General features: G+C 41.7%; 1 protein-coding gene across 3 annotated transcripts in view; it reads right to left on the bottom strand.

Moving 5' to 3' along the window:
* Nucleotides 1-17692, bottom strand: part of Il1rap (interleukin 1 receptor accessory protein) — a 157267-nt gene extending 139575 nt beyond the window's left edge. For 2 of the 3 annotated variants that reach the window (XR_012910087.1, XM_075967649.1), the window contains exon 1: nucleotides 17440-17692. The gene's annotated coding sequence lies outside the window, so the exon portion shown is untranslated. The remainder of the gene's footprint in view (nucleotides 1-17439) is intronic. The other variant, XM_075967651.1, reaches the window with a different exon arrangement.
* Nucleotides 17693-22487: the final 4795 nt, after the last annotated feature.

The following is a 22487-nucleotide window of genomic DNA, read 5'->3' on the forward strand; positions in this document are numbered from 1 at the left end:
AATTATCTACGTTAACCTTTTGATGTTACTTGAATTCTAGCCTCCCTCCCCTTAATCTGAAATCTCTTATTTTGCTTGCTTTTAAATCATCTATTTGTCTATCAAAAGATATAGATAGATGATGATGATGATAGATAGATAGATAGATAGATAGATAGATAGATAGATAGATAGATGATAGATAGATAGATAGATAGATAGATAGATAGATAGATAGATAGATAGATAGATAGATAGATAATTTCTCACTTTTTGGTCTTCATCCCAAACTGACACTTCTGCCACCAAACAACAGGTCCTTGGATGCCTCTGCTTGCAAAGATAGATTTAGACAACTCAAAAGATATGGCTACACAGACTTATATTTAAACACAAACACATACACACACAAATATGGACATAGCTGATATAGATAGATAAAAAAATTATGTACACACTTAAGAATAAATATGTGTGTATACACATACAGATACATATGCATACATATAATAATTAAGAATTCTAAATAAAATCTTCACCACATCTATCTATATACAAGTACATATATACATGCACATATATGCGTGTATATGTTGCATATATGTATCAAATTATTTCAATATTATATATTCACACATACAACTTATTTTCTTATTCATTTTATATATTTCTTTCAACCTCTTGAAGACAAATAATATATAGTTATCGACACTTGCTTATTCATCATTGAGTCATGATTGGGAAACATTTTCTAAAGATTTTTCTAGCCTTCTAGGATATAATAGTAAGCAAATGTTCCTGATCACATACATTTTACTTCCAAGTGAGGGAGGAATAAAAATAAATAGTAGACTAAATAAATACAATAATTAATTAGTGTGTGGAAATTTGATGTAACCACCTCAATGGTAAGAGGAACTTACTATATGCTTACTACAAATTTATAGGTAAGAGAACTGTCTTAGTTAGGTTTTTATTGCTGTAAAGAGACACCATAACCACAGCAATGCTTGTAAGGAAAACATTTTCTTGAGGAGGCTCCCTTATAGTTTTAGAGATTCAGTCCACTATCATCATGGCGGGGAACATGACAGCATGCAGGCAGACATGGTGCTGGAGGAATAGCTGAGAGTCCTTCATATTTATTTATTTATTTATTTATTTATTTATTTATTAAAGATTTCTGCCTCCTCCCCGCCACCGCCTCCCATTTCCCTCTCCCAATCAAGTCCCCCTCCCTCGTCAGCCAGAAGAGCAATCAGGGTTCCCTGCCCTATGGGCAGTCCAAGGACCACCCACCTCCATCCAGGTCTAGTAAGGTGAGCATCCAAACTGCCTAGCATACAAATGGATGGAAATAGAAAATACTATCCTGAGTGAGGTAAGCCAGACCCAAAAAGAGGAACATGGGATGTACTCACTCATATTTGGTTTCTAGCCATAAATAAAGGACATTGAGCCTATAATTCGTGATCCTAGAGAAGCTAAATAAGAAGGTGAACCCAAAGAAAACATATAGGCATCCTCCTGAATATTAACCTTCATCAGGCGATGAAATGAGACAGAGACAGAGACCCACATTGAAGCACCAGACTGAAATCTCAAGGTCCAAATCAGGAGCAGAAGGAGAGAGAGCACGAGCAAGGAACTCAGGACCGTGAGTTCTTCATCTTGCAGGCAACAGGAAGTCAACTGAGCTACTGAGCAGTACCCTGAGCATAGAAAACCTCAAAGCCCGCCCCCAAAGCAACGCACTTCCTCCAGCAAGGCTGCACCCATGCCAACAAACACATATCCTAATTGTGCCACTCCCTATAAGATTATGGGAGTCAATTACATCAAACTACCACAAGAACTAAGTCCAAACAGGCTAAGCATGAAATATCTAAGATTTAAGTCCTGAATCCAGCACCTCCATCTTTTCATCAGCTGGTTCCATTCATGGCCTGTCTCTATCAGTTGCATTCTGAAATTAGAAAACTAAAATCAAACTTTCCAGAGAAGTGTTGCTTAATTTGTGCTGTCATTCTCAAGTCCCAACCATTTCTAAAAATTAAATGAACTCTTTTATCTTAATAAGAAGAAAGACTCTCCCATGGACAATTTTTGAAAAGCTCAAAAAGGTACACTCATGATTCCAGAATCAAAACAGAAGCCAAGGACTTTTTTTTTATATTTTTAAATATTTTGCCAAATATTATGGTGATATAGCATTTGCTTTATATTTTTAGGGTTCTATTTTTATGTCCAAGAGAGAAAATGTAGGTATGGCTGACTACTTTCTTTTCCCATCTGCAAACCTGGATTTCAGAGCATGGAGGAGTCTGCAGTCAGAAGAACAAAGCAGAGCCATATTCCCCAGGACACAGAAGTATTCTGATAGACCTGTGTTGTTGTGATTCTCACTGTGGCCAATAAGCCTACCAGGCCTCTGTGACCATGAAGCCTCGTGGACCATGATATGACTCTGGACAGAGTGGAGTTCTGTCCTCAGCCTTGCACACCATCGTCCACACCTTACTCTGTAGCCACAGACCCACAGCAGCTACCTAAGAGAATGCCCTGTCCTTACCCTTATTCATCAGCTTAAAATATCAGGCCTACAGAAGAAATCCATGCCAGACTGGTAGGAGCGATGGGTGTGGGATGTATGAAACACATTTTGGTCATGCAGTAAGAGCTGTACAGCAAGATGACCCAGGTCTCAGCTCTACTGCTTACTGCATGCTTTAGTGACTTTGAGGCTTAGGGCAAAACTTGCTGGCAACATCTGACCCCATTACCTCAGAGCTATCATTGTTACAGAGTAAAAATTTTATATCTATGTTCATATATGTATATAAAAGCAAACATTTTAGATTTTGAAACAAAATACATAAACAAAACTGTTTGTATTAGTATCTACATGAACATGCATGGAAATCATTATCACTGCTGTTAAAGACAAAGGCCAACGTCCCATGTGCCAGGCTTTTAACAAATGTCATGGCATATGACTAACACCTACCAAACATATGATGATGGTATGGGCTTCATTAGCCTATTTTAGAGATGATGCTGAAAATAAGGCAGAGACAGAACAAATACCCTCCTCAAAGTTAATTCCACAAAGGCCGTCTGACGTCAAAGCCACCTATGTCACAGAGCCACAATTTATATTTCAGTAGCTTCTAACAATAACCGGTTTATAGGATTGTGCTATCAATAAAAAGAATGTTTTCAGATACCTAAATTTATAAAATGCTTCCTTCTCTTTTCACTTTAGAATTGGTTGGGAGGCTAGGAAGCGGGAAAAACCATAAGAACGCAGGTGCCTCTCAGGAGAAACCACAAGCATTGGCTAGATAGAAACCAGAATGAAAAGATTATCCATCCTTTGGTTGAACTGAAGCGAATTACATCAAATAATAGCTGGATCGATGGATTCTTCACTACTTTTATGAATCATAAGATCCAAGCTCATGGCAGTTACCCACTTCCATGGAAACGTCTAACCTTCTATCACAGTTATATACTTGTGACACTTGACACAGGGATCAGGACAAGCAAGCGTGCACTTCAGGAACACCCTTCACAGTTTGTTGAAAAACAGCCTTTATTACTGGGATAGAAAAATGTTATGATTTCCCACCACTGGACTAGTAATGTCTAGTCTTCTTAGGGTCTGTGACTCTTAATCACCTGTCTGATCTTATAATCACAAAATTAAAATAATTTGTCGATAGAAGCAACCTTTAAAATAAGGAATTTCACTACAAGTAGAAGAAAACTAATCATGAGCCTATTGAATCTACCACTAATCTATCAATCGTTCAATTTGTCTCCTGTATGTACAAGACATACAGGGTGGAATAAGCCATGTCAAAATGACTTAAGTGTTAGCCAAAGACACAGGCAAAGAAACATGTAATTGGCCCATAGCTTTCAATATGAAAATACTTATACAAGGTGTTATAAGAACTTAATTGGGGTTCATGAACTGGGTTGAATCAGGAAAAGATTTAGAAGGAAAGATGACAACAAAAGTAGCAAGACCACAACTGACGACACAATAAGAGGCACTTATAGTAGCAGTAATAAGGCATAAAGGCCCTACAGTGCAATATCCAATAAATATAATAAGGAAGACCAAAGACCTGTACTGCACTATGTTCTAATCTGTAGGCTACATAAGCTTGGGCAAATCACGTTACTCTACATCAGTTCTTTCTCCTGGAAAAGGTGGACAATTTTAGATAGATGATGATAGAGAGAGAAATAGGTAGTTAAGATGACAGACTGATGATTGATAGATAGATTGTAATAGTGATGTACTAGTTATAATAGCTATTTTGGCCTAAATGAAATGGCAAGGTTACCTGTACATGCTCATTTCTCTTGCTGTTTTCTCTTTGGTTGGAAAATATATTTCTGCATCAAACAACAAGGGTACTTTATTGTTAGTTCCTTTGCTCCATTGCTTGATACTTGCTAAAAAAAATAAAGTTTGAGAGCAGAACATATTCTAAAGAAAGCATCAGCTATGCCATGACAGAATAACCTTAGAGACTGTCTTCTCAGCTCTCTCACATTGGAGTCCCCAAATGGGCAAATAGCAGGATTATAGCGTTTGTTTGTTGATGGGATGGGTCACAGGTCTAAGTGCTGGTATTCAACTCTGGTCCAGAGACAGGAAAGTTTAATTTTTTGCTAGCTTTAAGACAAAATGAAATAGTGGATCTCAGCAGCATTTACTAGGCTTGTGTAGGGATAGCCCAGCCCTTTGGGGGGGGGGGGGGCGTGTTCACCTCAGGCTAATGTTTATGTATAAGTCTGGCAGGCGTGAGCCCTGCCGCTCTTTTTTTTTTTTTTTTTTTGTATCTCCTTTTCATCGCTGGATCCCTGGTGTTGTAAGCTATCCCTTCATTATAATTTGCTGTTTCATATTAAGCTAGCCTGGTTATTACGCCGCTTACAGGCTTGTACTATATGACATGGGCTGTGCTTTTCAGCCTCCATGAGCCTCAGTGTCCTCAAACCAGAATACAAGGAATCTTCCCAAGGCTTAGAAGAGAAAGCATGGGGAGGACAGTGTGCATAAATCCCAGTAGAGGTCAATAAATGATAACCTATAAATGCTGAAGACTGTAATGTATCAGATGGATAAATGGAAGAAATTACGAACAGAAAAATTGGTGCTGATAGAATATTTCCTATGAAAAAAATATGCTGGGGTGGTAGGAGGAAAGAGATCAGACGTTCAATGTCATTTTTGGCAACAAGGCAAATTTGAGACTGGCCTGGACTTGAGTTCCTTTCTCTAAAAAACTAGCAAGCAAGCAAACCGACAACAAGCAAATAAAAGAAAGAAAGGCAGTAAACAGAGAAGGGGGTAGTCCTGAGGCACTCTTTCTAAGGAGCTACTAAGGAGCTATAGAATTTGAAGAGCGTCCCTTTAGAATCACCTGCTTCAGGTACCTGCCAGACTCTAGAACTCATGGCTGATAATGCCTGCCCACCATTCCATCATAATAAATTACACATTCTACATTAAAATGAGCAGCTAACCTGAATACATGCTCCAAAATATCAAATTCCAAGTGTTCTGCAACCTTCTTGTTCTCGGGTGTTTTTCTTTTCCTTTCCCCCTACAGAACAATTTTGAAAATGGGCAAAGAGCACAGTAGGTGGCTCTCTTTAATATTTCATAGTCAAGGCAACAGTGACTCACTAGATCCTACATCTGTGCCACCAGCAAAGGCTTGACGAAGCTGAGCAGCAGCTGAAGCCCTGCGTGTGCTGAAGGTAATCTTTTAGCTTTCCCTCTGCCTCCTCCTGATTTCCTCCAATCATGCTCTACCTTTTTAAGTCCACCCTGGAAGATGAAGCTAAGTGCCTGCGCTGGGGCAAGGGCTGACAGAGGCTCCCAACTGGCCAAACATTTCTTCTAGAAACGCATTAACCAGGCTGCCTGTTGGGTACAAAGGAAAGAAGCTTGACTCAGGAAGACTCCCCATGGACAAATGACCTCAGCCACTCCATTCATCCTTCTCTATGCAGCTGAACCTGTTACGGGAGGTCCTCCCACTCCTCCAGCCTATCGCCGCTGAGATACCAGCCCCTTGGGGTGTGGTCTCTCTCCCTTTAAAAAAGCGGCCACTTCCCTCTCCTCGCTCTCTTCACTTCCTGCTCCGCCAGTGACTTGACTTCCTTCCTGGTTACGCAGAGGGCTGACAGTGATCTGTAAGTTTTTTCCCCTTTAAATAAATATCACCCTATTAATCATAATCCCAAGTTGGTGTGGCATTGTTTGTGACTTACGCCTTCATTTGGCGCCCAACGTTTGGTTTTAGAACCTCTCCCGGCTCGCAGCCGCGAGTTCGGCTTGGCGGCCGCAAGTTCGGCTTGGCGGGCGCTTGTTCGGCTTGGCGGGAGCCCTTGCTTCCTCAGCTGCTGCCTGTGGATTTAAACTCCACAGGCCCGCGTAGTCTCTGCCCGCGTGATTTGCTCTTTTCTGAGTCGTTTTCAAATCTCCCTTGCAAGCACAGCTCTTAAGTGGCGCGAACCAGAGCACGCGGTTGCTGAAAGCTGCAACCCCTCAGGGTGACTCTGTCACGTGGAGGCATAAGTAGCTTCCAGATTGCTCTTCTCTACCCCTGGATTCTAGGTTTCTGGTTCCATCTCTGGAATTGATTTAATTACATTTACTTTGTTGAGCAACTTACATTTTCCAGTTTTTAACAAATACTAGGCGGACTCTGAAACAGGACCGTGTTTTCGTCGAGACTTGGCAACAGCGCCACCTGCTGGATAATAGGTAATATGGCAGTTCTCGTTTCCAACGCGAATTTTACTGTTCTGGTTACCAATACAATGGGTTATATCATGCAAGGTTTATATGACTATGGGGATAACTTAATTTACTGGTTACTAGGTTTCAGTATTCTTTTGAATATTCTATCATTTAGGAAGATCATGGCACTCCTAAGAACCATACAATCTTTACTAGAAACTCATGCAGGTCAGGAGATTCAGGATTCAAAAGAGACAATAATAAAGACAATAATAAGAAGACTTGAAATGATTGAAGAAATGATTGGAGCTGGTGAACAGAGTAATAAGGCACAAGGACAGGATACAATGCCAACACCAGCTATTAGAACTGGCTTACCAAAGGTTTTAGCAGCATACCCTATACTTAATTCTGACAAAGCGTCAACTTCTAAAGGCTCAAAGGGAGTCAGAGAAGCTAGATGGACGCCAATAGCAATGAATGATCTAAAAGAAATTAAGCAAGCTATTGTTAATTTTGGCTTGCACTCTGCATACGTAAAGGAAATGATAAGGACTTGGGCTTCTAATGCTAGAGCTACCCCCCATGATTTCCATCAGTTAGTGTCTGCAGTTTTAGATAATGGACCTTCCTTGATGTTTGGAATTTATTTTAGAGAAGAATCCAAACATATGGAACAGCAAGGAAGAGCAAAAGGTATTGAGGTTTCCCAAGATCAAATTCTTGGTGCAGGAGAATATGCTGATCCACAGGTCCAAGCTCTTTATGATGATGAAGTACTGTGTCTATGTCACCAAGCAGCTTTAAATGCTTGGAATAGGATACAAGATCCAGCAAAAAGGGTTGAATCATATACCAGAATTAGGCAGGGACAGAGAGAACCCTTTATTGACTTTTTGCAAAGATTAATTAAGGCTCTGGACATAGGGGTAACAGACCCAGAAGCTAGACGAATACTTCTTGAATCTCTAGCTTTTGAGAATGCAAACATAGAATGCAAAAAGATAATTGGGCCTTTAAAGTCTAGATCAGCACCTATGGATGAATGGATTCAGCATACGATGAATGTTGAGACGTTTAGCTATAACGATGAATCTTGGGTAGGAGAAGCGATTTCCACAGCAATGAGGAGACATCAAACTGCCAGGTGTTTTAATTGTGGTAAATTAGGACATCTGAAAAGGGATTGCAGGCACAGAATTTCTAGGAATATTATCTCCTCTGGGAATGACAAAGATAGGAGACCTAGGCCTTCAGGTATATGTAGGAGATGCGGTAAAGGCCGACATTGGTCCAATGAATGCAGGTCAACAACAGACAAACAAGGCAACCCGATACCGTCGGGAAACTCCTTGAGGGGCCTCTCGCAGGCCCCCAAGCCAACAGTGGCCCAGTCATTCCCAGTCACAGTGGAGAACGTGCCTCACCAAGAAAATTAAAAGCTCCAATTTCTGCTGTAAAAAGTAATACTGGTCTAAATGATGAAATCCATGTGGAGGATGAGTCAAAAAACCCAGTTGGACAGAGTAAACGTATATTTTGGCAGACTTCTATTAATGATCAAAGACCAAAGCTAAGAGTCTGTATAAATGGCACTTTTATTGAAGGCTTATTAGACACAGGTGCGGATGTAAGTATCATTACCCCAGAATCTTGGCATCCGAATTGGCCTCTTCAAGAGGTAGATGTTCAGTTCCTGGGAATTGGAACCCTATCTCGTGTAAAACAAAGCACAAGATGGGTTGAATGCATAGGGCCCGAAGGGCAAATAGGAAGACTAAGGCCATATATAGCCAATATTGCCATAAATTTATGGGGCCGTGACCTGCTACAGCAATGGAATACCCAGATTAACATTCCTGTAGTTCCAGGAACTCATAATTCTGGGAAGTATATGATGAGGTATTATGGAAAAAGGTCACTAGCCATTCAGGCTGTACAAGAACATACAGCAAATACCAAACCTTTAGAGGTACCAACAGCCCTACCTTTAAAATGGCTAACTGAGAAGCCAATATGGATCAAACAGTGGCCTCTAGCTGAAGATAAACTACAGGCATTGGAACAGCTGGTGCAGGAGCAACTAGATGCTCACCACATTGAAGAATCAACCAGCCCTTGGAATTCTCCTGTGTTTGTTGTAAAAAAGAAATCTGGTAAATGGAGAATGGTGACAGATCTAAGAGCTGTCAACAAAGTAATTCAACCTATGGGCTCACTACAATCTGGAATTCCTTTGCCTTCTCTGTTACCAAAAGGATGGCCTCTTATAGTTATTGATTTGAAAGATTGTTTTTTCACTATACCGTTACAAGAAAAGGATAGAGAAAAATTTGCCTTCACAGTGCCTACTTATAATAATTCTCAGCCCAATAGGAGATATCAATGGACTGTCCTCCCACAGGGTATGCTCAATAGTCCTACACTGTGCCAATATTTTGTAAGTAAGCCATTGGAAATAATTCGTAAACAATTCCCCAAGTCCATTATTTATCATTACATGGATGACATCTTGTTATCTGATCCAAATAAAGATACTTTAGAAAGGATGTTTGAAGAAGTAAAGAAAGTCTTGCCTAGGTGGGGATTACAAATTGCCCCTGAAAAGATTCAAAGAGGAAATTCTATTAATTACCTAGGTTACAGAATAGGGTTAGAGAAAATTAAAACGCAAAAGGCACAAATTAGGAGAGACCGGTTAAAGACTCTTAATGACTTCCAAAGATTGTTAGGAGACATTTCCAGTCTACGACCAGCTGTTGGGATAACACCTGATCTAATAGTTCATTTAAACAAAACCTTAGATGGTGATAAAGATTTGAATAGTCCAAGAGAACTGACAGCTGAAGCAGAAAAGGAACTGACAATGATTGAGGAAAAATTACAGGAGGCACATGTGGATAGGGTGAACCCAAATCTTAGCTGCATCCTAGTCATATTGCCTTCCAGAATTTCTCCTACAGGGATTCTAATGCAGAGGGAAGATATTATTTTAGAGTGGATATTTATACCTAATAAACCAAGTAAAAAATTAAAAACTTATGTGGAAAAAGTCTCTGAATTAATTATAAAAGGTAAGCTGAGACTTCGTCAACTAGCAGGTATAGACCCAGCAGAAATTATAGTGCCTTTTACTACTGAAGAAATAAAAAAGTTATGGGAAGACAATGAACCGTGGCAAAGAGCTTGTGCTAATTTTTTGGGAGAAATTAATAGCAACTATCCCAAAAGTGGTAGACTTAACCTCATAAAAAGAACTTCTTGGATTCTTCCTAGAATTGTACGTGATGCTCCAATAACTGGAGCCCGTACGTTCTATACTGATGCAAATAAATCAGGGAAAGCAGGTTACAAGTCAGATGAATTGAGTAAGGTGGAACAAAGCCCTTATAATTCTGTCCAGAAGGCAGAATTATATGCCATTCTTATGGTGCTAAGGGATTTTAAAGAACCTCTTAATATAGTTACAGATTCACAATATGCAGAAAGAGTTATCTTGCATATTGAAACCGCTGAATTTATACCAGATGACACAGAGTTGACTTCATTGTTTATCCAGGTACAAGACATAATCAGGAACAGGCTTTGTCCGATGTACATAACACACATCCGGTCCCATACAGGTCTGCCTGGTCCTCTAGCCCAAGGCAACGCTGAGATTGATCAATTATTGATTGGAAGTGTGTTGCAGGCCTCAGAATTTCATAAGAAGCATCATGTCAATAGTAAAGGCCTAAAGAAAGAATTTTCCATTACTTGGCAACAAGCTAAGGACATTATAAAGAGATGTCCTACTTGTTCTTTCTATAATCAAACACCGTTGCCTGCAGGGAGTAACCCAAAGGGCACTAAGAGAAATGAAATCTGGCAGATGGATGTGTTCCACTTTATAGAATTTGGTAAATTAAAATATGTACACCACACCATAGACACGTATTCAGGTTTTCAATGGGCTACTGCCCTGAGCTCAGAAAAGGCTGATTCAGTAATCACACATTTATTGGAAGTTATGGCCATCATGGGTATACCTGCACAAATAAAGACAGATAATGGTCCAGCATATGTATCTAAGAAAATGAAACGCTTTTTTGATTATTATAATATAAAACATATTACAGGTATACCAAATAATCCTACAGGTCAGGCAGTTATAGAAAGATCAAATCGTACTATAAAGGATATGCTGAACAAACAGAAAGGGACCGAAAATACCCCCAGAAATAGATTACATAATGCTTTATTAACCTTGAATTTTCTTAACGCTAATGAGAAAGGAACGACAGCAGCAGAGAGACATTGGATAATGGAAAAGTCTGCTGAACTAAATCAACCGATTTATTTCAAAGATGTGCTGACCTCTCAATGGAAGCCAGGAGATGTGCTACGTTGGGGAAGGGGTTTTGCTCTTGTTTCCACAGGAGAAGAAAAATTGTGGATACCATCAAAATTAATAAAGTTTCGATTTGAAGAGGAAAAACCTCTTGGAAAGGAGAAATGACAACTTATCTACAATGATGATATTCATACAGATGGTAAGAAAAACATATAGAATGGGGGCAGGGTTCTGTTCTTATCTCCACAGGAAAACACTCATCTTTGAAAAATTCAAGGGACCCTGGATGTTTGGATACTGACAGATGGAAAAGTACCTGCCCGATAGGAAATATCAAGAAAACTGAATGGGTTGTGTAAGTAATATTAAACCATATTTCTAAATTTATAAAGCTGGTTTTGAAGTTGGACTCTGGCTCAGTCCCTCTCCAATTCCAAGCCTGTTAGTAAGAGAAAAACCCAGAGTTTCTGGAGTTTCTGTCTCATGTCAAGAGCCATGATGTGGGACAGAAAGAAATATGAGTTTAGAAAACATCTTTGCTTTTCTTCATATCTATCATACTTTTCATTGAATATATCTATCATGTCTTTCATTGAATATATATATATATGTCTATATGATTAATGCTTAAGTTTTTCATAATGAACAATGAGTTTTTCCTGAAGTGACATTTGAAGTTTCCAGGAAGAAGATGGGGCCCCATAACAACAACTCCACCTGGTTGATATGACGTCATGATACTGATAGCGCTACAACAAGACCTGCTTTGGATACCAGCTGCACAAGACAGTTCCAACTTGGTTAGCTGAAATGGTGCACATCTTATACAACATTTTGGCCAGACCTGCACAAAATACTCAGAGACTATTGGCAATTTTAAAAGACATTGATCTTGAAATTTAACCATCATTTTACTTTCACAGGATCCCCCAGAAAGAACGTCGCCCCCATGACAGCTGGAAGTAATTCTAGAGGACGACGTCCCCTCTCCCAGTAAAGTTTGCCCTTGGGTTTAGGGACATCATTTAGGGGTTGATTATAATTAGTATACGATTGAGGGTTGGGGGAGGAATTTTATAAGCTCAGGGATCATTTTGAAAAAAAAAAAAAGAGGGATGATGGGATAATAGATTTGTAATTGAGAGTTACTGTTGTTAGACAAATATATTGATATAGATTCTTGTATATTGATACAAAGTTAAATTGTATTGACTATTGTATGCATTCATGTTTCTACCTCTGTTTAAAACATTTTTATGTATTGACATATATTGTATTGTATATATTTACCATATTGCTGTGTACATTTCTACCTCTGATTAAGATACTTATATAATGTTTGTGTATTGATATATATTTACCTACTGCAATGTATATTTGTACATTGTTTATATTTGGAGGTCATTGTCCTCATTTGTTTCACAGTTGTTTATTGTCTTAATCTTTAAGTTAGATAGATATTGAGAATTATATAGACTAATAGTCATCTAAGTTTGTCATTTATAATTAGACTAATCAGATTCTTTAGATATATAGAGATTATACTCAGTATAGATAGATAGTCTTCAACTTCTTCAAAGAGCTGTAGAAAATGGCCTTTAATCTAACTCAGAGTTTTGTGGTAGTGAGACACAATTGCTCCTGGCAACACCACTCTATTCCCGAGAGAATGTTGAGCACCAAAGACACTCCACCTGGAGCCTTTCCTTTTGGCAGAACTGGCCTTGGGGCAAAGAAATGCCCATACCTCAACCACTGACAAAGATACAGAGCGTGCATCAATGGATAAAACAGGGCTGTCTTATCCTGCCAAGACAGGGTAAGATAGTTTTGAAAAGTTGCTTGCCTTTGAAAATGGTGTGTCAGTTATGTTAGGCCTTAGCCAAAGTTGGTTGCTTCAACGCTGCTAATGTGACTTTGGGTGATTGCCTAGGTAGCTAGTTGTCTCTGTGATTTGTTGCATGTTTTGGAAGTTGTTTTACTGAACTTCCTAATTAACCAGGTAACATTATTTCCCTTCTCAGATCTTCGATGGGGTTGAAGACTATATAGATGTAGTTACTTTTCTCTCATGACTTGGCCAAGTTATTTATTATACAAGACCTAAGCTAGTTAGAATAGGATATTTGTACTTATTGTATATAATTTCATAGTAGGTTTAGAACTCTCTTATTTAAACAGAAGGGGGAGGTGTTACGGGAGGTCCTCCCACTCCTCCAGCCTATCGCCGCTGAGATACCAGCCCCTTGGGGTGTGGTCTCTCTCCCTTTAAAAAAGCGGCCACTTCCCTCTCCTCGCTCTCTTCACTTCCTGCTCCGCCAGTGACTTGACTTCCTTCCTGGTTACGCAGAGGGCTGACAGTGATCTGTAAGTTTTTTCCCCTTTAAATAAATATCACCCTATTAATCATAATCCCAAGTTGGTGTGGCATTGTTTGTGACTTACGCCTTCATGAACCTGTCGGTTCCTACAAACAGGGCTGAAACTCTAGACCAATCGCTAGTGAGAATATTGAGTGTTGAGCATCAGTTCTCTCCCAATTCTACTTCTGCATGCTTTATTTGTTAACTTTCTGTCGTTACCACCAACATACCTAACATTGACTCCTCAATGGAGAAGGGGTTCATTTTGGTTGAGAAAATGCAGTCCAACCACGGGACTGTTTTCCTGTGGACGACTACAAAACTTCGGTGGGGGGGGGGGAGGCTATGGGAGAGGATTGTTGTTTACATCATGGCTAACCAGGAGACACATGCACGCAAAAGGAAAAGCCACTGTTCTGCTCATGGCTTCCTTTTACCCTTTTATTCTCTCTAAGCCTCCATCCTATGGGATGTTGTCTGTATTCAAGGTGAGTCTCCCCCATCACAATTAATCCTTTATGGAAATGCTTTCTCTCTCTCTCTCTCTCTCTCTCTCTCTCTCTCTCTCTCTCTCTCTCTCTCTCTCTCACACACACACACACACACACACACACACACACACACACACACACACACACAGAGGTGTTTCATAAACCCAAGTGGTGATTCTGCATCCTATCAAGTAGACAATAAAGATCAAGCATTACACATGCTGTTCTCTCTATTCTACTCTATAAAAGCCATGAGAGAGCTGGAGAGTGCTAGGCCACTTGTGACATTTCATCCTTAACTATCATGCCAACCACTAACCAATTACAGGAAGGCAGGAGGAAGAAGCCACCCAGAATAGGCAGATCAGCCAGACATAATCCTGATCTCTATGTCTTGACAGTCCTTTTCTTCCTTGGATCTCAGGTTGCAGCCCCTCAAATACATGAGAATGGAATGCTGCCCTAGCGAGCATCAGCGGGAAATCTACAGGAGGTCAAAGCCACAAACTCTACAGGGCCACTTTGAAGAACTCTTCTCTTCGCAAAGAAATAACCACTTTGTGACCTGAAATCACCAGCCAAATAAGGTCAATTTCAGACTGGAAAATAACTTGCTCAGGATCTACTGGAGAGGTGGCAGGGTGTGATGAGAGGGGGCCTGAAAGAAACTGAAGGAGAACTCACAAGCATGAACTATATTTCCTGGGCAGAAATTCACTAACTCTGCGATCCCTGGAAACCTCTTGTTCCTGCAAGTCTCACTTTAATTTTCTTTCCAATGAACTGAGATAAGCTAAGAGAAGGGGCTATTTAATGAGCAGTTCTCGACTGCAAGTTGAGACCATTGAACTTCATCTTCACATGAAACCATAGCAGAAGCATTTTTTAGACATTTAAGAACTGGATAAAACAGAAGCTCTGAAAGTTGAATTTTCCCAGCATCACTTATATATCAGATCCAGAATTCAAAATCAAATAGTTTTTGCCACACCATGGGCCCTCCCGCTAGTAATATGGTAGCTATGAGTATCTCCAAGTGTCATCACAAGCAATGAGGAAAATAATACCTGTGGAACACACCTGGAAATTTTAAAGTTGCACACACACACACACACACACACACACACACACACACACACAGAGAGAGAGAGAGAGAGAGAGAGAGAGAGAGAGAGAGAGAGGGAGGGAGGGAGGGAGGGAGGGAGGGAGGGAGGGAGGGAGGGAGAGAGAGTGTGTGTGTATTTGGGTGTCACAACAATGAATAATATTATATCAGGAAAGATAAAACTCAATATACTTTCTTCAAAAATCTGGAACCAAAAGGGATTTGCTTTCAAAGTCTTGAAAACCCATCCCCCTGTTTAACCTTCTTTTGAACAGTCCCCTCTTCCCTACAAGTCTCTGGCTTCTCAAACACACATTCAGACATATCCTGGTCAAGTCATCATAATGCAAGCAGAAGGGAGAGCCTACAAAGAGATGTGACCCTGTCCTGTGGCAACGCCTGGTGTGGGAAGTACCAACACCAAACACTCAGCTTCATCAATATTGCATGCAATTGCTGTGGACTGTGGAAGAAGGCAGCCCCTTATAAATGCTAACCACTCATTTCAGGGACTTGCAGCATGGCCAGTAGATGGTAGTAAATAATTGTATGGATCAAAATAAAATCAATTATCATGCAAGTAGTGTAGGTGTGTCTACGGGAGCTGCTTAATTTTAAAAGACAAGTAAGACAGGAAGGCTTGTGTGAGCATATGTATGTGTTTGTGTTAAATAAAGCAAATCGGTATCCCGAAGAGACTGGACTTCAGGGTCATTGAAGAATATATAAAAATTCTGTTGCTTTCTGATATTAGCTCAAGAATATGAAGTTGTGAGATGGGCTTAAGAACAGGAATCGAAGGCTTGGCATCATCTAGGACATTGCTACAACTTCAAGCTTCTGCATCTTGTCTTTTATTTTTTTAATCCCTTTTGAAATATAAGACCCTCTTTGCCAACCTGAGATGCCTCCGATCAAGGCATTTCACAGGTTGGAGGCTTGATCTGAAAACGAGGAGGACATTCGCATTGCTCAAATGCCAATTTTACGGATAAGTCTACCTGGAGGTAAAATTTAGAAAGCACTGGAGAGAACTATTCAGGCCCTTGGGTAAGGTCACCTGCCCACAAATGAGTTCCATTCATCTGGTGTAAAGAGAGGTCAGATTCCTGAGAGCTATCCTCTGACCTTCCCACGTGTGCATAGACACACACGCATACACATACACACACATATGCACACACATGCACACACACGAGTGCACACACATGCATGCACATGAATGAACACACAAATAAATAAATTGACAAAAAAATTTAAAAAATGTTCAAACTCTAAAAGGGGAAAATACCATCTATTTCCAGGTTTTTTAAAAAGGTCACTCCAAAGTAGTAGGAAATCTACATTTCTCAAATACGTTGAGCCCTCGAGACCCTACAATATTTACCAAAGTTGCCAGGCCGGATACCACCCTGAACATGTCACTGTTCAAGTCCATCCTCCCAGCTACGCCGAGAAATCCCAGAGAGTACTCTAGTGTCCACTTTACCTCTTGACATAGGCTCAGAAGGGTGGGCTAAACTGCCCAAGTTCACACAGCCAACACAGGCACAGACAGAAAATGGCCCTTTTCAGGCCATTGCTAACCAGGAATCTGCCCTGCAAAGCGTTTTAAGGTTTCCCGTGGGCCCTGATTCATAATCCCACAACCAGTGTGTTGAGGGAAGGAAGGCGATGGGGTGAACTAAAGGAAGCAGCAGAAGTTTGCTTTCATGATTATGGTTTTCTCTTGAACTCGGCTTCCTTATTCCCAACCAGGACTTAGAGGTAGAAGGCACCTCCAGGCTCCATGAGGTCAGCTGTTCCTAAAAGGACAGGCATCCTGTGTCCCCCAGGGAGAATCTTTCCTGCTGCCTCCAAGGCTGGGAGAGTGGTGACCAGCACCTGGCTCTGTCCTAACTCATCAGGGCTGTGGTAGAGACCAGCCTTGCTCGGGAAGAAAAAAAAAGCAGGTCAGGAAAGGCACTAGCAAGGCTGCTGGCAGCCTCTCCCCAGGCTGTCACTGCTGGGGCTGCAAGCGACGTGATGGAGTGTGGGTGTTCTGGGACACAGCCTCCTGCTCGCCTCACGCTTACAGCGCGCTCCGGAGAACCCCAGGCACTTGGAAGCTGGTATAGCGATCTCTCAGAGGGGCTGAGAACCCACACACGGCCACGGGCAGCTGTCCCACGACTGCGATACCAAAGGCAGGGTTTTGGGTTGTTGAGTTCAAATCCCGACCGCCGCACTAACTAGTAGTGTTAGCGCGTTTAGCCTGGCTTCTGCCTGGCCCTGTGTCTCAGTTTTCCCGTCTGTGAAACAGAAGGGTTGTAGGAGCTTATCTATAAAAATCCTACTACCCCGAGTTACTGTGGCTGGCCATTCTAACCCAGTGCTCCCTGCAACGCGAGACTCACCTTCCTGGGCCAGCCGAGAGGGCTCCGCGACAGCGACGGGATGAGTGCAGGGTGACCGGCCACTGTCTCTTTCCGATCGCGGGTCCAAGCTGAGACCAGGAGATCCAGATCCTGGCAGCCGTCCCCCGACTAGCCTCTTACTTTCCGCCGCACTTTCTTTTTCCCCTCCAGGGCTCCTCCCCCGCCACCGCGCGATTGGCCCCGGGATCCGGCCACAGGCTCCACCCGCCTTGTTGGCTCGCGCTCCGCCCGCGAGCCGGGCTTCCCAAGGGTGGGGTGGGGGCGGCACGCGGGCCAGTCCCGCCCGCTGCGAGGAGGAGTCGCACGGGGCCCGCCCGCGGGCGGTTGCCGGGCTGCGCTGGGTGCCCCCGCGTGGGCCAGCGGTGCCGGGGAGGAGCGCGCAAGGAAAGGCTAGCCCTGCAGCTGGCCGGGCGCGCAGCCAAACGCTCAGGGCAGGTAGGGCGCCCCCCTGCACACCTAGGCGCACCGGCTTGCTTCTTGCAAAATCCCGGTCCTGCAGCCCAGAGCGACACTACCGCAAGGCTCCTTCCGTCTGTGCGTTCACCTGTCATACACTACTGGCCGAGATTCGATTCAAGCTGCACCCTGGAGAGCCCACCATGTGCCGAGCTCCTAGAGCAACAGGAACCAGAAGCAGCAGAGGGGTGTCCGCAGTCAGGAGATCTCTTTTGCTTTGCTAGAAGTGGCGGTCACTGGAAAGAGAGCGCCCATCCTGACCTTAGGACTTAATCAGTATCATCCACTGTTCGTAACCAGCAGCTAGTACAGTGAGAGGCACAAGGCTGGTATTCAGGTCGAGTAAGCTGGAATTAAAAAAAAAAAAATACACGGGCGAGCGAGTGAAATAATCGATTACAGAAGACAACAATTTCCTATTCATTCATTCTCACGTCTCCGGGTCCTTAAAGAAGCTTCAGCTGCCATCTCCAGTCTACACTGCAGTTTATGTAATCATCCAAGGAGCTTTATAATGGCCTTCCTTGAGTCAATTTCCTTGTTCAAGAGCCTCCCCGAAAGCAAGACCCTTCAAACCCTGTCCCCATCACAGAGTATCCCCCAACTAAGGCAATCTGCCAAACACACTTGTCTCTTTCCATAGGCCTTGCTCTTTGCCACCTCCCTGAAGTCTGCTCCACTTCCAAGCTACTAAAACTGTCTTATTAATTTGTTTGTTTAAGAAATCGAGTCCCCGATGGAGCAATTAAGCAATGAAAAAAGGGGTGTAAGAGGAAAGTGCCTGAGTGAGTGGGAACAAAATGATAGCCAGGAAATACCAGACTTACTAAAGATACTGGCTGTTCAAACCTCACACAGATCCCTGACCTGGTGGAGCGTCACTAACTAGTGTTTTAGTTACCTTTACTTTGTGCTGACCAAATCCGAGAGAGCAACTGAAGTAGTGGGAAGACCTCCTTTAGCTCACACTCTGAGAGATTTAGTGCAGTCCTCGGCTCGGTTTTGTGCCTCTGGATGCTGCACTGTAGGAAGAATATGGGAAATGGGCTGACAGTTCACTTTCTAGCCTACCGGAAGCAGAGGGAAGAAAGAAGGAAAGGGACCAGAGAGAAGTGTCACATCTATGCTGCATGGGCTGCCCTCATCCAGTTAGAGCTCACCTCCTTCAGTTTCCAGAATCTTCCAAAACAGATCAGTTGTTCAACACACATACCTATAAGGGACATTTCTTATTCAGACTGTAATAACTCCTAAAGAAAGTTACAGAGATGGTCACATGTCACATTTTTTACCTCAAAAACAAAAATGTACCCATTCCATTATTTATGTCTGGCTGTCTGGCACATAGTACATGCCCACAGGATTGTCACTGATCCAAAGAGAAAATAATCCAGAATATTTTAAAAATTATTGATGATAAACAAACATAAAAACTCTTTGGTTTATTCATTAAATATATTCCAGGAACAAACTTTTTTTTAGTGTAGTACACTTATTAAGCATTTTATTGATTACCTACAAAATAGAAAGCATAAATCAATTATAATAGTTTCCGATATATTAATTCACTTAACCCTCACAACAACAGATAGGGTGCTATGTTGAAAATAAGAAGAAAATTTGTCAAAGCTAGAAGTCAACAAGTAGAAGATGCAAAAATCAGAACCCTGGCAGTCAGTATTGACTTTCCTAAGCACCCTCCTGCACACACACACACACACACACAATGTCTTGACCTACCTAAAAGCCCGTCAGTTACAGCAGTTCACAATGGGTCCAGATATTATCCTGGACATTGAAGAGCTGCACACAGCTTCACAGAGGTAGAAAGGATATCAATAAACACAGCATATTTTGATTTCAACCTCCATAAATAGTAGAAATAAAACTACTAGTTAACCAATGTATATATTCATATAATAAGGCATTTATTATCACAGTTACTGTATCAAGGACATATGTCTGGAGAAAGGCTGGAACATTACTAACAGGCTGAAACAAAAGTTAACCAGGCATATGGATATCAATTAAAAAGGATGTGGAAAACAATGCAGTGTCGATCAGGGGAGGGAGCATGATCGTTGTGATGCTCGGCTCTGATGGTGGATCCCACATATTGGAGAATAACCTGGGAAGTGAGTCTTAATGAAGAATCATGGAGATTTGGTTGGCCTGTGGGCAAGCCGGTGCCAGGGCTAACTGGGATGTGAAGATTTACCCCAGGGTAAGAGGATGATTTCACTCATGGAGATCTGAACTGCATGAAAAGGAAAGAGGTAGCCTAGCCAGGCCATGCTCTTTGCTTCTGACTGTGGATTCAATGCAATCAGTTCTTTCAGATTTCTGCCACTCACTTCACTAATATGATTGACTGTGACTTGGGACTGCCAACTGCATCTCTTTGTCTCCTAAGTTGCTTTCGTTGGGGTATTATCAGATGACAGCAACAGAAAAAAATAGACAGTCATCATTTTTCCCTTTAAATATATGGTTCATTTTCAAAACATAATAAAAATAAAAAATAGAAATTCAAATTATTCACCACATAGTGGATATTCAATGAATAATTGTTTCCCTAGCAAATGAACGAATGCCTGAAAATTCAATTTTATTGCTGTTCAGTGCCTCATAGAGTTAGACATGCAAGAAATGCACAATGAATATCTTGTAGTTGACTGAGATATTTGTGGACAGTCACCCCATTTCCCTCTTCTACTACTTCCTTCCTCCCTAACTTCATCTCTTCAGGCATCTTTAACTACCTTAACAAAACTATAAGGGACCTCTGGTTATATAGTCTTTTCAACCTCATCAGTTAGGGTACCATTACTAATATGGGATGATCAAAATCTCTAATGACCTCCAGTTTCAATGATCAGTCTTCCGTCTTCATCTTGCTTGACCACTTAAGCTGCATTAGACAAATCTGACCCCTTGATCTTTCACCCTCAGTCATGTTTGGTGCTAGTTTTCATTTGTCCCGGATTATCCACTTTATGGACGGCTCTGTTAGATCTCTCTGTGTCTCTCTGTCTCTCTGCTCCCCCCTCTCTCTCTGTCTCTGTCTCTCTCTCTCTCAAAGCAATGACAGTCCAGCTCAGTCTATGGAATGATTTTATTCCCTCTTGCAGGCATCTTATCCAGACACAAGCTTTCTAAAATATCTATATGATAATGACCTGCAAATTTAAATCTACAGCCCAAACCACAGACGAAACATACTGTTCTGCCTCCCTCATATCCATTCTCGATAGTTCATGTATATCTCAAACTTCACATATTCAGAACGAATCTCATTAAGGGCAGAGTCTCTGTAGCAAGACTGAATCTGATTCGGAATCCCGTAACACATGACCACATTGCTTGTTTGTTTTGTCTTACTTTCATGGTCTGCAAATGTGGGCAAGATAGCGTGTTTACCATAATGCTCTTTTAAAAGTAAGCAGCACATGCAGATGAAACTCTTGGAACTGCTATTGACATCAGAAATGCTTGTAAATCTGTGTTACTATTTTTTTTAATGAAATAGCGTGAGGATGGGGCCCAGCTGAAAGTGTTAGACTATTTGCACAGTGTGCGTGAGGCCCTAGGTTCAGTCTCCACTACTACTGGAGAAATACAGGCTACACTATCTTCAGCTCTCAAAGACTGCACAACTGACCATCATGTTGGGCAGATCTCCAGAGTTGTTCCTGGAACCTGTCTAACCTGACGTGGCCCAATACCATGCTAGTTCTTAAATCTGTCACTGTGTGGCCCCTGTGCCTACTCAAGCACATTGGCAGGCTCCCATCCTCAGGACTTTGCTCCTTCTGATCTCTCTTCTTGGAATGCTTTTCCTTCATGGCATCCCTGTCGCTCACATCCTCCTGCACCAGTCAGCAGTTCAAAGAAACCTTTTCTTATACCCATGTGGAATACCTTCATTCTCTAGCTTAGCCACATTAGAATCTCTCTCGGCTTTGAGCACCTTTCTAACTGGAATGAAAGCTTGATGGGGGTGACAGGGAGGGGTGGGGCAGGCAATATGATGCATCCCTAGCAGATAGGCATAAAACCAGAAACAACCCTCATTTAATAAGCCTGAAGTATAAATACAATCCCCAAACTTTCTCTTTTTTCTAATATGTTATTATATATTTATTTATTCATTGTGTATATGATTGTGTGTGAGAGTGTGTATGTGTGTGTGAGTGTGTGTGTGAGTGTGTGTGTGTGTGTGTGTGTGTGAGTGAGTGTGGGGGTTTCAATGCTATAGCACAAGCACCTTCCTTAAGCCACCCGACTGGCTTCGGTCCAAAACTTCTATGGTTCAACTAAGATCCAGGTTTATTATGTGACGAATGTCTTGTCCTCCTCTGTGTCACAGTTGTAGGATGCTAAGACAAGGGAGGAGGAGAAATAAACAGCAACTATCAGTCTGGGCTGCTTTCAAGGTGAAGAAAGTATCATGTGTAGACGTGTTACTGTGTGCTTCCTCGTGAAGGTGAAGACAGGTCTGAGCTAAGGGGTTTTGGAAGATCTATAGACAAGAAAAAACAAGGCAGGCATGTCCCTTTCCATATTTATTG

Source organism: Microtus pennsylvanicus, chromosome 1, assembly GCF_037038515.1.
Source record: "Microtus pennsylvanicus isolate mMicPen1 chromosome 1, mMicPen1.hap1, whole genome shotgun sequence".
NCBI classification, from domain to species: domain Eukaryota; kingdom Metazoa; phylum Chordata; class Mammalia; order Rodentia; family Cricetidae; genus Microtus; species Microtus pennsylvanicus.